This window comes from Eubalaena glacialis, chromosome 10 (assembly GCF_028564815.1).
Source record: "Eubalaena glacialis isolate mEubGla1 chromosome 10, mEubGla1.1.hap2.+ XY, whole genome shotgun sequence".
Lineage (NCBI taxonomy): Eukaryota > Metazoa > Chordata > Mammalia > Artiodactyla > Balaenidae > Eubalaena > Eubalaena glacialis.
Genome location: NC_083725.1, coordinates 118,116,135 through 118,130,109, shown reverse-complemented (window position 1 = coordinate 118,130,109; position 13,975 = coordinate 118,116,135). Strand labels below are relative to the sequence as shown.

Below are 13,975 nucleotides of genomic sequence, written 5' to 3'. Positions count from 1 at the left end.
TCTGCGCTTCCACTGCAGGGGCACAGGTTCCATCCCTGGTCGGGGAACTAAGATCCCGCATGCTGTTCGGCACAGCCAAAATAATAATAATAAAATGAAGTGAATAAAACGTCTGCCTCCAAATCTCATTTCTCTGCCCTCCCCACCCACCTACCCATTATGACAAATTCCTTGAAAAAGCCACCCACACTCCCTGACTCCACAGCTGGCTCCTCAGTGCATTTCTGGGGGGGTCTCTGCTGCTGACTGCCGCCCCCTTGGAGGGGTCTTCTGGAACCACCAGCCCCTCCCACCCCTGCCCACTCTATCCCTTCCTCCTGCTCTGTTATCTGTATGTTGTCTGTATGTATATATGCTATTATATGTGTTTGCTATATGTATGTATATATGTATATGTGCCTAAATATATGTGCTATTGTATATGTATATGTAGTATGTTTATATTGATATATATATGATACGTGCTGTGTGTGCTATATGTAGGTATATGTTGTGTGTGCACGTATATGTATATATGCTATTATGTATGTATCTGTGTTCTCTCTCTATAGCACTATGTAACTGGCACATAGTATAAATTTGTTAAATATTATTTACACTTGTGTTGAACCTAAAGGAAAGACTTCTGACTGTAGCCACAAGGCACCTTTGGAGGTTGGTATCTGTGTGACATGGTACCATGCTCCCACTGTGGCTACAAAGAAACATGGGAGGAAACAATCTCCTCCCACCCACCCAAATAGAATACAGAGCTGAAAGATGAAAGACGGGAAGGGAAATTGCCAGGTGCCCCAGGAAACTTGCAACTAGAGCTGGTGCCAATGGCCCAAGGTACATCAGACAGGTAGAGGCTCCAAGGGGCAGGGGCTAGGTGGGGCTGGGGCGAGGAAGGGGAGAGGGGCTGAGAGGTAGCCTTGGAGCAAAATAAGGAGGAGAGAGCTTGATCGGGGGAACTCCATGAGGCCAGAACCTGGGAGGACCCCGCTGCTTAAAGAAAGCAATGTTCATCCCGATGTCTTTAGGACCTTCTCCCTGCCTTAGGGAGAAGGGGAAGGGAAGGGGGCTGGGGGGAGGGTGAGTGGAGTTGGACACCAATTCGAGTAACCAAAGCCCCAAATTTGTACCATTCACAGGTGTAGAATCTGAATTTACACCAAATCTCCAAGCCAAGAAATTCAGGGGCTTCCCAGGTGGCACAGTGGTTAAGAACCTGCCTGCCAATGCAGGGGACATAGGTTCAAGTCCTGGTCCAGGAAGATCCCACATGGCGTGGAGCAACTAAGTCCGTGTGCCACAACTACTGAAGCCCTGCGCTCTGGAGCCCGCGAGCCACAACTACTGAAGCCCGCACGCCTAGAGCCTGTGCTCCGCAACAAGAGAAGCCATCGCAATGAGAAGCCCACGCACCACAACGAAGAGTAGCCCCCGCTCGCCACAATTAGAGAAAGCCCGCATGCAGCAACGAAGACCCGACGCAGCCAAAAATAAATAAACTAATTAGTTAAATTAAAATTGAAAAATGTATAGGACATTACCAATAATGAATTGTGGAGCTAAGAAACATTTTTAAACTATTAATATTACAAAATAAATGTTGATCAGCCATGCTAAAAAAAAAAAGGATTGAATTACCTTTCAGCTCTCTCTGTGGAAAATATTCAACACTATTGACGTATGAAAAGGCTATCAAAGAATGTGCAGCCAAAAAAGGTAGGAAAAAACACTGCAGATATTTTTCTCTATTTTGTATTATTTGTGGTATTTGTCAGCTTTTAAAAATCTGTGATTTGCTGTGATTTCTTTTCCCACTCTAAACAAATACTCGTTGTATGTAACTTTGTTGTTATAATTTTGTATTCTTTTTCTTAAAGAGCACCCCCTTCTTTTTTTAAATTAATTATTTATTTTGAATTTTATTTTATTTATTTTTTTATACAGCAGTTTCTTTTTTTTTTTTTTTTTTTGGCCAAAATAAGATTTTATTTTAACGTCATTTGACAAACACGGAACAAGGAAAGAGACCTAAGACTGAATGGATGTAGATTCCAAATTCATATTCTTTCCTACCTCCACCAGTGGTCTTTTGTCATGCCAAAAAGTTGCTTTCTTTGGTAATTCCTATTTATTGTTAGCTTCCTGGAGAAGAGATCTTTTCCCGTAAGCCATCTTCATTCTTTTTTGTAGAGTAGAGCCTTATTTCCAGGAAACAGCGTGTTAGCCGGAGAAGGGTATTTCTTTAAAAACATCAAGGTAGATCTAATATGTTCAACAAAGTGGGGGGGCTCAGCCAGAGGTGACGTGGAAAGGTTCTCTAGTATTTGCTTATCATCTTGCTGCAACCAGAAATCCACATGGGGATATGGCATCCAGGAATATGGTCCTATACGAAGTTGTTCTGTCTTTGCATCGTAAATACTAAACATTGGTCCTCCTGTTAAATCTCGTGCGGCACGTAGCTCCTCCTCCGGACCTCGGTCTTGGAAGGAGGCTCTGTAGATCTCCGAGGTTTTGATGTTGACAGCAGTGCCATAAATTACTGGAAAGTGGTTTTCATTTTCTTCCCGGTCATTTAATTCTGTCACACATAATGTCACCAAGTGAATGTCATCTTCCTGCTGTCAAATTCACTAAGAAGCTGATGAGTGCACCACGAGGTGCACTTCCAGCCTTCCACATTGAATGTGGTCGGAAAAGGATTTTATGGAGTTCATGATCAAAGGGACCTCAGCTTTGGTGTCAGTTCCGTCACAATGTGTCAGGCAGGTAGCCCCATTACCTCCAGAAACGGGTGGGCTCGGACGAGGTCCCCAGCGGACTGCGGCAGCCTCACTCGCCGCCCCTCCACGAGCAGCGGCATCGCGGAGGCGGCCGCCCCGGCAGGCCCAGGGAGGAGGCGGCCTCCTCAGCCGCGGGCCGCCCGCGCCCCTGCCCCCGCCCTCACCCTCGCCTTCGCCCTCGCCCCCGCCTCCGCCTCCCCAGCAGGTTCTTATTAGTCATCCATTTTTTTAAAAAAAATATTTATTTATTTATTTTGGTTGCACAGGGTCTTAGTTTCAGCGTAAAGGATCTTTAGTTGCGGCACGCGGGATCTAGCTCCCTGACCAGGGATCGAACCCGGCCCCCATGCATTGGGAGCACAGAGTCCCAACCACTGGACCACCAGGGAAGTCCCAGTCATCCATTTTATACATATTAGTGTATACATGTCAATCCCAATCTCCCAATTCATCCCACCACCACCACACCCACCACTTCCCCCCTTTGGTGTCCATACATTTGTTCTCTACATCTGTGTCTCTATTTCTGCCTTGCAAACCAGTTCATCTGTACCATTTTTCTAGATTCCACACATATGCATTAATATACGATATTTGTTTTTCTCTTTCTGACTTACTTCACTCTGTATGACAGTCTCTAGATCCATCCACTCTCTACAAATGACCCAAGTTCGTTCCTTTTTTATGGCTGAGTAATATTCCATTGTATATATGTACCACATCTTCTCCATCCATTCGTCTGTCGATGGGCACTGAGGTTGCTTCCGTGACCTGGCAAGAGCACCACCTTCTTGTTGATAAGCTTTGGGCCCCACAAAATTTTTCCCTGGATGGAAGGCAGAGGAATTCCCGTTCAGACTCTGGGATGGTTCGCAGAACCCCTGGGTCAATGGAGGACAGCCTGAGGGGTGACCGCAGAGCTATTTTCACGGAGCCCCGTGAAAAGCGGGAGGAGCCCCCATGAAGAGTGGGAGGAGCCCCAGGACTCCTACTGGGGCTCGGGGAGCTGGAGGGCTGCTTCTGACAGCCCAGGTTACCTTAAGTCAACAGAATGACCGCTCAAATCCCTAATTTCTTGTTTTGAAATCTGGACTAAAACTCGGGGAATTTCTATGCCCACGCTGAAAAAAAACACCTTTTTTTTTTTTAGTAGTCTGGAGGCTGAGACTGATTTGGAAAACAAACAAACAAACAAACAAACAAACCAAACGAACTCACAACGTGCTTCTGCAATTTGCTGAATTAGAACCTCTGTTGAATTCACCACGTCGTGGGTCTGTTATTCATTCAACAAACATTTATGATCATTTACTGTGAGCCAGGCATTGCTCATAAGAGGCTGCACTTCTGTCCATGGAGATGTTGAGAAGGTTCCAGAAGACACGGGGCAGATCCCGACCCTGAAGAGCCAAACTCCACCCATAGGCATCTCTTGCTGGAAGGTTTCCCTTCCTCCTTGTCTGAGGCCACCCCTCCCTTCCCTCAGGAGCTGCTGCCTTCCCGGGGGAGCTCTGCTAAGGAACTAGTTCGTAATCCCCTCCGCGTTGACCCCGCAGTCATCCTTACCTTGGACCAGATCCCACCCGAACCAGGGTGGGTGGAGAGAAGGGCGGGAATTCCATACCCCAAATGAGTAAACATCTGGGTGATTGTTGTGGGGATGGGTTTGGGGGAGTGCTTCACGGACAAGGGTGCAAAGTTACTTAAGACCAAGTGAAACGGGTCTTAACGGGTGTGTTTATAGAATCCGCACAAGGTTGGACGTGGTCCTGGGAGTCTGAGGGCCCGTTAACACGAATCTGAAACTCACCCGGGCGGGGTGGGGAGGGAACTCGAATGACAGAGCCCTCGGCTTAATGTAGATGGAGGGACCCAAAGACTGCAGAAAATGGGGGGAGTCTGGCATGGGAGTCCCACCCTGCCCCCACCACGGGCCCAGAGAGGACCCAGAGGGACGCGAGACACGCACGGAAAAGGCAGTGCTGGGACGTTCCAAGATGCTCCGCGTGAGGGGAATGTGTGAATCAGGAGGGCTGTGTGCCCATGGCCTTGCTCTCCGGGGTGGTCTCACATCCAGTCCCTTTTCTACATGAACCAGGATTCCCCTGTAGGAATGGCCTCCCAGTCTTTTTTTTTTCAGGTTGTACCATGGGATTTTTTTAAAGGTGTACAACGTGGTGATTTAATACCCGCATACACCGTGAAATGATTACCGCAATGAGCTTAATACATCCCTCACCTCCTTACCACATGGTGTGTGTGGTGGCAGCACATACGATCCACTCTCTTAGCGACTTTCCAGCGTGCAGGACAATATTGTTAACTGCAGTCACCGTGCTGGGCAGTCGATCCCCAGAACTTATCCATCTATAACAGGAAGTTTGTTCCCTTCGTCCAACGTTGACCCCATTTCCCCACCCCCCGCCCCTGGCAACCACAGTTTTACTCTCTGCTTCTATGAGTTTGGTTTTTCTAGATTCCACATTCGGGTCAGATGGTCCAGGATTTGTCCTTCTGTGTCTGGCTTAATCTCAATTAGCACAATGTCCTCCAGGTTCATCCAAGTTGTGGTAAAAGGCAGGATTTCCCTCTTTTGATGGCTGAATAATATTCCACTTTATGCCTACACCAGATCTTTATCCATTCGTCCATCCAGACACTTCGCTTGTTTCCATATCTTGGCTATTGTGAGTGATGTGGTGATGAACATGGGGGTGCAGATCTCTTCAAGAGGCTGGTTTCATTTCCTTGGGATAAATGTCCAGAAGTGGTCATTCTGTTTCTAATTTTTTGAGGCACCTCATCCCTGTTTTCCATAACTCCTGTACCAGCCTCCCAGTCTTGATGGGTGGGTAAATCTGGTACCTTCTGCCACAGAAACCAAAGGGGCCCCTTTCTATAAACACCTCTTCCCATCACTTCATACAGCTAAGGGGGGTGAATGGCCTGTGCCGGGTTGAATAGCGTTCCCCCGGCAAAATTCATGTTCACCCAGAACCTCCAGATGTGACCTTATTTGGAAATAGGGTCTTCACAGATGTGTCTAGCTGAGATGAGGACATACAGGATTGAGATGGGCCCTAAATCCAATGACTGGTGCCCTTACATGAAGGTCATGTGAAGAGACAGACACAGAGGGATGAAGGCCACGTGGCAATGGAGGCAGCGCTTGGGGTGATGCAGGCAAGGACCACCCAGGGCTGCCAGGAGTCTCCAGAAGCCAGGATTCTCCCTCAGAACCTCCAGAAGGAACCAACACTGCCAGCACCTTGGTTTCAGACTTCTGGCCTCCAGACTGTGAGAGACTGTGTTGCTGTGGTTGCAGCCCCCAGCTGGTGGTCTTTGTTATAGCAGCCACAGGAACCTCATACCCGGCCTCAGGTTGCCCATCGTACGCACTTCCAGAGAACTGAATCTTGATACAAGTAACCCCCAGAGATGTGCCCCCAGCTCAGCCACTTCTGACCCTTGAGTGGCTCCTGTATCTTTCCAGCCCCATCTCCAGGCACCAAGCAATTCATCAGCTCCCTAACCTTCTTGTGATCAGCGTCTCTCTTTCTTCTCTTTTTCTCTTAAGTCAGACAGGGTTGAGGATGACCATCCCAACCAAAGAATCTGAACAGACATGTATCGTTGTCATTCAGGTAATTGCATGAGTGAAGATGCTTTAGGCAGCAAGTGAATGAAACTGAGGTCAAACTGGATAAAAGGAAAAAGGAATTCGCTGGCTCTTGTAACTAAAAACTCCAAAAAATATTGTGGCTTCAGGTGTGGGTGGATGCAGTTGTCACCGGGAACCTGTTTCTCTCGTCGGCTCTGATACCCACTGTGAACATCACTCTGGGGCAGGGTCTCCCTGATGCTGGTACAATGGACCCCACCTCTCAGACTTCCATCCCACCTGCTCACCACCCCAGGGGGAGAGTGCCTTTTCTTCAGTGTTTCCCATAAAACTCTGGAATGGACTCTTGTTGGATAAATTGGATTCTAGTCTTTTAAGTACCTTTTCCCAAACTAATCATGTAACCAAGGGGATGGAATCTGCTGACTCTCCGAGTCTGAAGGATGTTACACTCCTGTGGAGCCAGATGTGAAGTCAGGACTCCCCCCGAAAACCACCCACGGTCCTCTTACGGAGTGAGAGCTTGCAGATGCTAGCTGGCCTGGCTTGGGATTCGGCTGGCTGCCAACTCCCTTAAAAGCATGGTTGCCCCGCGGACCATGCGCATTCCAGCACCTCCGCGGTTCCAATCCAAGCCGAGGCGTGGTCCTTCAGATGACACCACAGGCCGTGATCCCCTCCAACCCCCCAGCCCTAGGCTTCCCGGCCACGTCTGGCTCTGTGCCCCCAACCCCCGTGCGACATTCTAGGGTGGAGCAGAGCGGAGGACAGAACTGAGCCTAACCTTCCTGGGAATTCCAAGGAATGTGATAAACCATACAAACTACCACAGATGCGCTGCCCAGGCAACCGCGGAGGGACGGAGAAAGAATCATGAAAATCGAGGACGTTGCATAAGTTCAGTGGAACTATGGACACATCTGTTCGCTCACAATAAGATGACACACAGCAGCTGGAGCGTTAGCTCTGTGTACACGGAGCTGGAAATCCACGACAGCTTGACTGCCACGTGGGGCCACCTCCCCACAGTCTGGGTTATGTGGTGGTTGCTGAATAATAAGAAGCACTAATTCTGTATTTGTGAATTGGTGAGTTCCTTTGGGACTTGACTTCCGTTTCCCCAAGAGGGCTCACCTGGTCACTGCCCCCAGGTCACAGCTGAGGGAACAGATGGCGTCCAGCTTCTCGGGTGGGAAGCGTGCGCTGGGGGGCTTCCCCTCATCAGCTGGCAGGACCCCTGCCTTTGCTGGAACCTGGGCCTGAAGCAGGGGACTCAGTGCTCCCTAAGGGCTCTGGTCACGTGACTCTCAACCCCCTGGATGCTAACCCCTGGTGGAAAGGACCTGTCTCTGCACAGCTGTATGATTCTTGTTTTCAGATAATTCAGCTTCCAGGATGCTGGTTTTGCTCTTGTGACACCTTACTCAAGACCCCCAGAAGCCTCTGAAATCCCAACCTTTTCTACCCGTTCTTCCAAGGCTCCATGACGGGCTGAACTGTGTCCCCCGCAAAATTCTTATGTTGAAGTCCTAACCCACAGCAACTCAGGATGTGACTGTATTTGGAGTCACGGTCTCCTAAGAGGAAATTAGGGGGAAATGAGGTCACTGGGGTGGGGCCCTAGTCCAACATGACTGGTGTCCTTATAAGAAGAGGAACCAGGACACAGACACACACAGAGGGACGACCCTGTGAGGACACAGGGAGAAGACGGCCATCTACAGGCCGAGGAGAGAGGCCTCAGGAGGAACCAGCCGTGCTGGCACCCTGATCTTGGGCTTCTGGTCCCCAGGACTGGGAGACAATAAATTCCTATTGTTTAAGCCGCTCAGGCTGTGGTATTGGTCATGGCCGCCCAAGCAAACTCACACAGGCTCCTTCCCCAGGCAGCATACAGTGTGAGCGAAACACACAAATGGAGTTGCGCAAGAAAGTTTTCACAACAGCTTGCCATCTTGCATCAGGGATTGCTGATGTCCAGCTGGGCATGGGGGAAAGCTCCCTGCCCACGGCCCACACAGACCCCATCCACCCCATGCATGAGGCTGGCCACATGCAGCATTCCCACTCCCGGGTAGCAGTTCCTGCATCAGCGAGGAATCTCTCGGTTCCCAGTGGCAGGACCCACGCAAACTAGATCAAGCCCACTCCTTCCAGAGGTTCACTGGCACCCACAGTCAAAACGTGCCGGGCAAGCTTGCTTCAGGCACAGCTGGATCTTGGCACGATCAGGAGTCTGTTTCTCCTGGTCTCTCCTCTTTGCCTTCCTTGGTGGACTACCTTTTAGGCCAACTCCAGATGTGAGGGTAAGCATGCTGCCAGCACCTCTAGCCTCGGTTTCCTGCTGAGAACCAAGCACTTTCCCAATGCCCCGGAAAAAGGTGGGCCACCATTGACTTGAGCCGCACTCCCGAGACCTTGACCTTGGGCAGGAGGTGCAATGGGCTGTGGCTGGCCTGGGACACGTGTCAACCCATGAACCCACCTGAAACCCAGAGAAAAGGGGAAACCCAGGTGGCCGTCTCAGAGGAAGAGGGCCTCAGTCCTGAGCAGGAAAAATAAACCCATTTCCCCACAGGGACGGGGGTTAACGGGAGCACCTCGGTCTCCAAGGATCCACATTACTGGTGCCACATCATCACAGCTCTTCCTCCTCTGCACATTCTTGTCAATGCTTACCACCTAGCCTTTGCCACCACTTGGTGTTGGCATGCTTCCCACCCTCCCACGCTTGCCACTTCTCCAGCCGTGGACCAGGACCCGGAGAACTCACATCCACAGACTTCAAGATTCTCAATCATCCGCCAGCCAGTGATGTCAGGATATTGAACACTGTTAGTTTCCTACGGCTGCTGTAACAAGTAACCACAAACTCAGTGGCTTAAAACAACCCAAATTTATTATCTTATTGTTCTGGAGGTCAGATGTCTGAAAGGGGTCTTCAGGGCTAAAGTCAAAGGCTGTGTTCCTTTCTGGAGGCTCTAGGGGGAAGTCCATTTCCTTGTCTTTTCCAGCTTCTAGACGCCGCTCACATTCCTTGGCTTGTGGCCCTGCATCACCCCAACCTCTGCTTCTGGCATCACATCTCCTCCGACTCTGACCCTCCTGCTTCCCTCTTATAAGGACCCTTGTGATTACATTTGGGGCCCACCTGGATAATCTCCATCTTATGACCCTTAATTCAATTGCACCTGCAGAGTCCCTTTTGCCATGTAAGATAACATTCACAGATTCTGGGAATCAGGACATTGTATTTGTTTCCGAGGGCTGCCATAACAAAGTACTACAAACTGGGAGTGCTTAAAAAACAGAAATGCACCGTCCCATAGCTCTGGAGGCAGGAAGTCTGAGATCAGGTGTCGGCCTGGCCGAGCTCCCTCTGGAGGTGCTAGGAAAGCGTCTGCTCCAGGCCTCTCTCCCTGCTTCTGGTGGTTATCTGCGATCTTTGGCGTTCCACGGCTTACAGGTGTATCACTTCAGTCCTCTGCCTTCACATCATCTTCCTTCCGTGTACATGTGTCCAAATTTCCCCTTTTTATAAGGACACCAGTCATGTTGGATTAAGGCCCACCCTAATGACCTCATCTTCACTTGGTTAAAGTTGCAAAGACTCTATTCCAAATAAGGTCACATTCTGAGGTCCTGGGGTTAAGATTCCAACGTACCTTCTTTTGGAGGACGTGATTCAACCCATAACAGAAATGGACATCTTTGGGGCCATGATTCTGCCTCTTCCATCTCCACCCCCAAGGACTGGCCAGTATTTAAGGCGGGAGAAGGGCCAGGCACTTCGAGCAGACGCTGTATGCCATCCCAGTGCCTTTCATGGCATGACCTCAACCACCGATTCCCACGGGAGGTGATGGAACGAAGGGAGTCATGGTCAGACCCAGCGGAAGGCGAGCAAAGGTCACTAAGCCAAGGTTAGACCGCTGGCAGAACTGGCACCTGGTCTCTGCGCTCTGGGCCCCAGCTTAAAAGGGATTTCAGAGAACCATAAATATCCACAATCAGGAGCCCTTCGGCTCCACCAGCCCAGCCACACACCCCGAGCTGCAGCCTGTGATGTTCTTGGGGGCTGGGTATTCAACTTCCTGGGCAAGGGGACCCCTGCTCTGTTCCTCCAAGTCCCTGCAAATCTCGCTCTCCCCCGGACAGGAGCTGGTGAGTCTGTGGCCCTGGTCAGCCCGCCTCCAGACTCTGCACATTTGACCTTTGCAGCCCTCTTCCCCGCTTCTCAGAGGACACAGATTCTGGTCCCAGTGATAGGACTTCCAGGAGCATCAGGAGACCACGCCCAAGTTGGCCCTGCCTGGGGCGGGGAGGGGTGGGGGGGAGGGGGGGAGGGGGGGGATCCAGGCCAAGGGCAGCAGCTGAGGCCCCAGGTTCCAGCTGCTGGGTGGGCCGGGTCCCCTCACCCAAAGGACAGGACACGGCAGCCAGCAGCAGGTGAGGGGACTTGGAGTGGGAGCCACAGTCCTGGGTCCGAGGCTGGACTCGGCCACCTACTCTCCCCACCCGGTGCCCCCAGGCCGCTGCCCTGACCTCTGTCAGCATCCCCCTTCTCTTCTGCCCGTGGGGACAAACAGCCACTCACTTCATCCCCGAGGACCAGTTGCCCCATCCAGGTCACCCACGTGTGGGACGAGTCGGCCTGAACGTCTCCCCTGCCCGTTCGCTTCCATCCTGAGGGCACAATAAGCTCTCATTCATTCAAAGGAAAAAATGCAAAGTGGAAAGAGTACAACATTTTTCCTTCATCTACTTTAATGGAAAAAAAGCACGTGGAAAACAAACTGATTTGTGAAAAATGGGGAAAAAAAGCTGATTTCTGATAACTTTTGTTCTCCTTTTAGACGTTGCTACTTCACTAGTACCAGCAATGGACATAAAATCCCTTCCACCTCATGGGCTTTCCTGAGGTGGTTGTGAAACTAAGCAGGACCCAGCGGGGCTCCAGGGCACGGGAGCCTTTCCAAGTCCCCCCACCCCCTCCTGTTTCCTTGTTTGTAGGGCACAGACTCCAGCCTCCACGACCTTCCCTGAGTCCTAAAGGGCAGATTCGAACAGGGAAGGGAGGGGATGCAGAGACAAGGGAGAAGCAGCCAAGAAACAGTGGTGCAGCCTCGGGGCAGGGTCCTGGTTCCCCCTCAAGGGATACACAGAACAATGTCTTTTGAGCTCTTTATAGAACTAAAACCCCCAATGAATGGAAGATGTCAGCATTCTTCATTCAGAGAAGACCACCTGAGGCCAGATTAAAGGAACCAGAGATTACCCGAGACCAGATTAAAGGGGTTCAGGCCCTGCCCACACCCTCATCTTATCAGCAACCCTGCCCTTGAACCATGGCTATGAAACTCTTTACCAAATCCTTCCGGGTTGGGACACACAGTTTTTGAGGGCAGGATCCCGCTGGGTCCCCCTTTGCCTGGCAAAGCAATGAAGATATTCTTCTCTACTTCACCCAAAACTTTGTCTCCGAGTTTCGATTCAGCACCGGTGCACAGAGGCCGAGCTTTCAGCATCCATTGCTTATGTTGGAAGCAAGGGAAAGGTGTGAAGCCAGCTTCCCGGGCCCGGGAGGGTGGGGAGCCAGGAACATCCCTTCAAAGCCAGCCCCAGGGGTGGGAGGGGGCTCTCCTGGCAGGTGACCCACAATCTGGTCCAGGCCTGGATCATGATCGACCAACTGGGGCAGCGGGATGTGGTACTAGCAGGTGCCTCTGCCCCATCCTCCCTCATACATCATGGATCAGAGGTGCACATGTCCCCTGCTTCATCAGGGGTGATGCTTATTGCAATGGGCTGAGTGGTGGTCCCCAAAAACATGTCCACATCCTGACCCCCAGTTCATGTAAATGTGACCTTATTTGGAAAAAGGATCTTTGCAGACATAATCAAGAGAAGGAGATCATCTTGGATTATCCAGGGGGGCCCTAAATCCAATGATAGGTGTCCTTATAAGAGACACACAGGGGAGAGACCCAGGGAGGGGAGGTGGGGGCCATGTGACCACAGAAACAGAGATTGCGGTGATGTGGCCACAAGCCAAGGAAAGCCTGGAGCCCCCAGAAGCTGGAAGAGGTGAGAGAGATCCTCCCTAGAGCCTTGGGAGGGAGTGCGACCCTGAGAACCCGTTGATTTTGGACGTGTCGACTCCAGAACTGTGAGAATCAATTTCTGTTGTTTCATCGCCCCATTGGCAGTGATCTGTTATGGCAGCCAAAGGAAACTCCTACACTTACATCTCTGTTTTTCATTCCACTTTTTTGTCGGTGGTTTTCAAAGGAGGCAGCAGTGGGAAGAGGACGGAGATGGGGGTGCGGGGGGGGCGGGTGGAGATGGAGATGGGGGGATGGGAGCACGGAGAAGGCTTTCAGGGAGTTTGCCGGAAGATCTGGAAAGAAAATGAAGTGGCAGCTGAAGGTCAGTAATCCAGTGAGGATTTTTGTATCCTCACTACACGCATGCTGCGTCCCGGTGGCAGTGGTGCCTTGCGGGGAGATGGGATGTTCAGGGAGAGGGGTGCTGATGGCAGGACCGACGTCTTTGAGTTGGGGGTGATGGGCCAGTGCTGAGGTGTGGGTGGGGTCAGCAGGGCTCGGCCCAGCCCTGGAGCAGGCGGAGGGCAGCTCCCAGCTCCTGGTGCAGGGCAGTGAGTAGACTTCAGGCGGGAAGAGGTTCTGATGGGCTTCTGTCACTGTCACATCTCGAGTGGCTTTTCTCGGTGGTACCTGGGGTGTCAGAGCGGGTGGGGCGGTGGAGGTTTGAAACAGGAGCAGAGGGTGGGAGAAGGTGTGAAGCAGCCGTCTGAGCAGCACCCGGGAGAGACCCGAAGGGGCACGTGGGCTTCTGGGCGGCCAGCCCCGTGTGCGGGGGTCGGGATTAGGCAGAAAGCAAGAGGGGCCCAGGCGCTAGGACGCCCATGAAGCTGGAGGACACTGTGCTGAGAAATAAGCCGTCGCAGAAGGACGGTTACTGTGTGATCCCACGGGTCTCTAGAGTCAGCGAATTCAGAGACAGACAGTAGGCCAGTGGGGGCGGGGCGCCGGGGGAGCGGAGGGGGAATGAGTGTTTACGGGGACAGAGTCTCAGTTTGGGAAGACAGGAAGTTCTAGAAATGGATGGGGTGAGAGTTACACAGCAGTGACAATGTGCTTAATGCCACTGAGCTGTACACTTAAACGTGGTTACAATGGTGAATTTCATGTTGTGTATTTACCATGGGGAATGAATGAATGAATGAATGAATGAAAGCCGGAGGGGTCAACCCCAAGAGGAAGAAGGGGGAAAGGACGCCGTCCCCTCCACTCCTCGAACTTCCATTAGGAGCAACCTTGGAGGGTCTGGATCTGGGTGACCACAGAGGGTCCCCTGCGCCATCTCCAGCTCAAGGCCACCACCCCCAGGCATCACCGCGACCTCTCCCCTGCCAGCTAACCCTCTGCTTCTGCTGCTACGGCTACGAACGGTGGTTGAGGGAGCGCATGTGCAAACGTGGTGCCCGCACCCACCTCACCGAGGCTGGCAAAGTCTCTGGGCTCCTGTGTGGTCGGCTGGCTAACGACCCTCA

General features: G+C 51.5%; 1 pseudogene; it reads right to left on the bottom strand.

Annotated features, from left to right (window-relative positions):
• Positions 1–2,007: 2,007 nt before the first annotated feature.
• Positions 2,008–2,857, bottom strand: LOC133100019 (protein N-terminal asparagine amidohydrolase-like; annotated as a pseudogene).
• Positions 2,858–13,975: the final 11,118 nt, after the last annotated feature.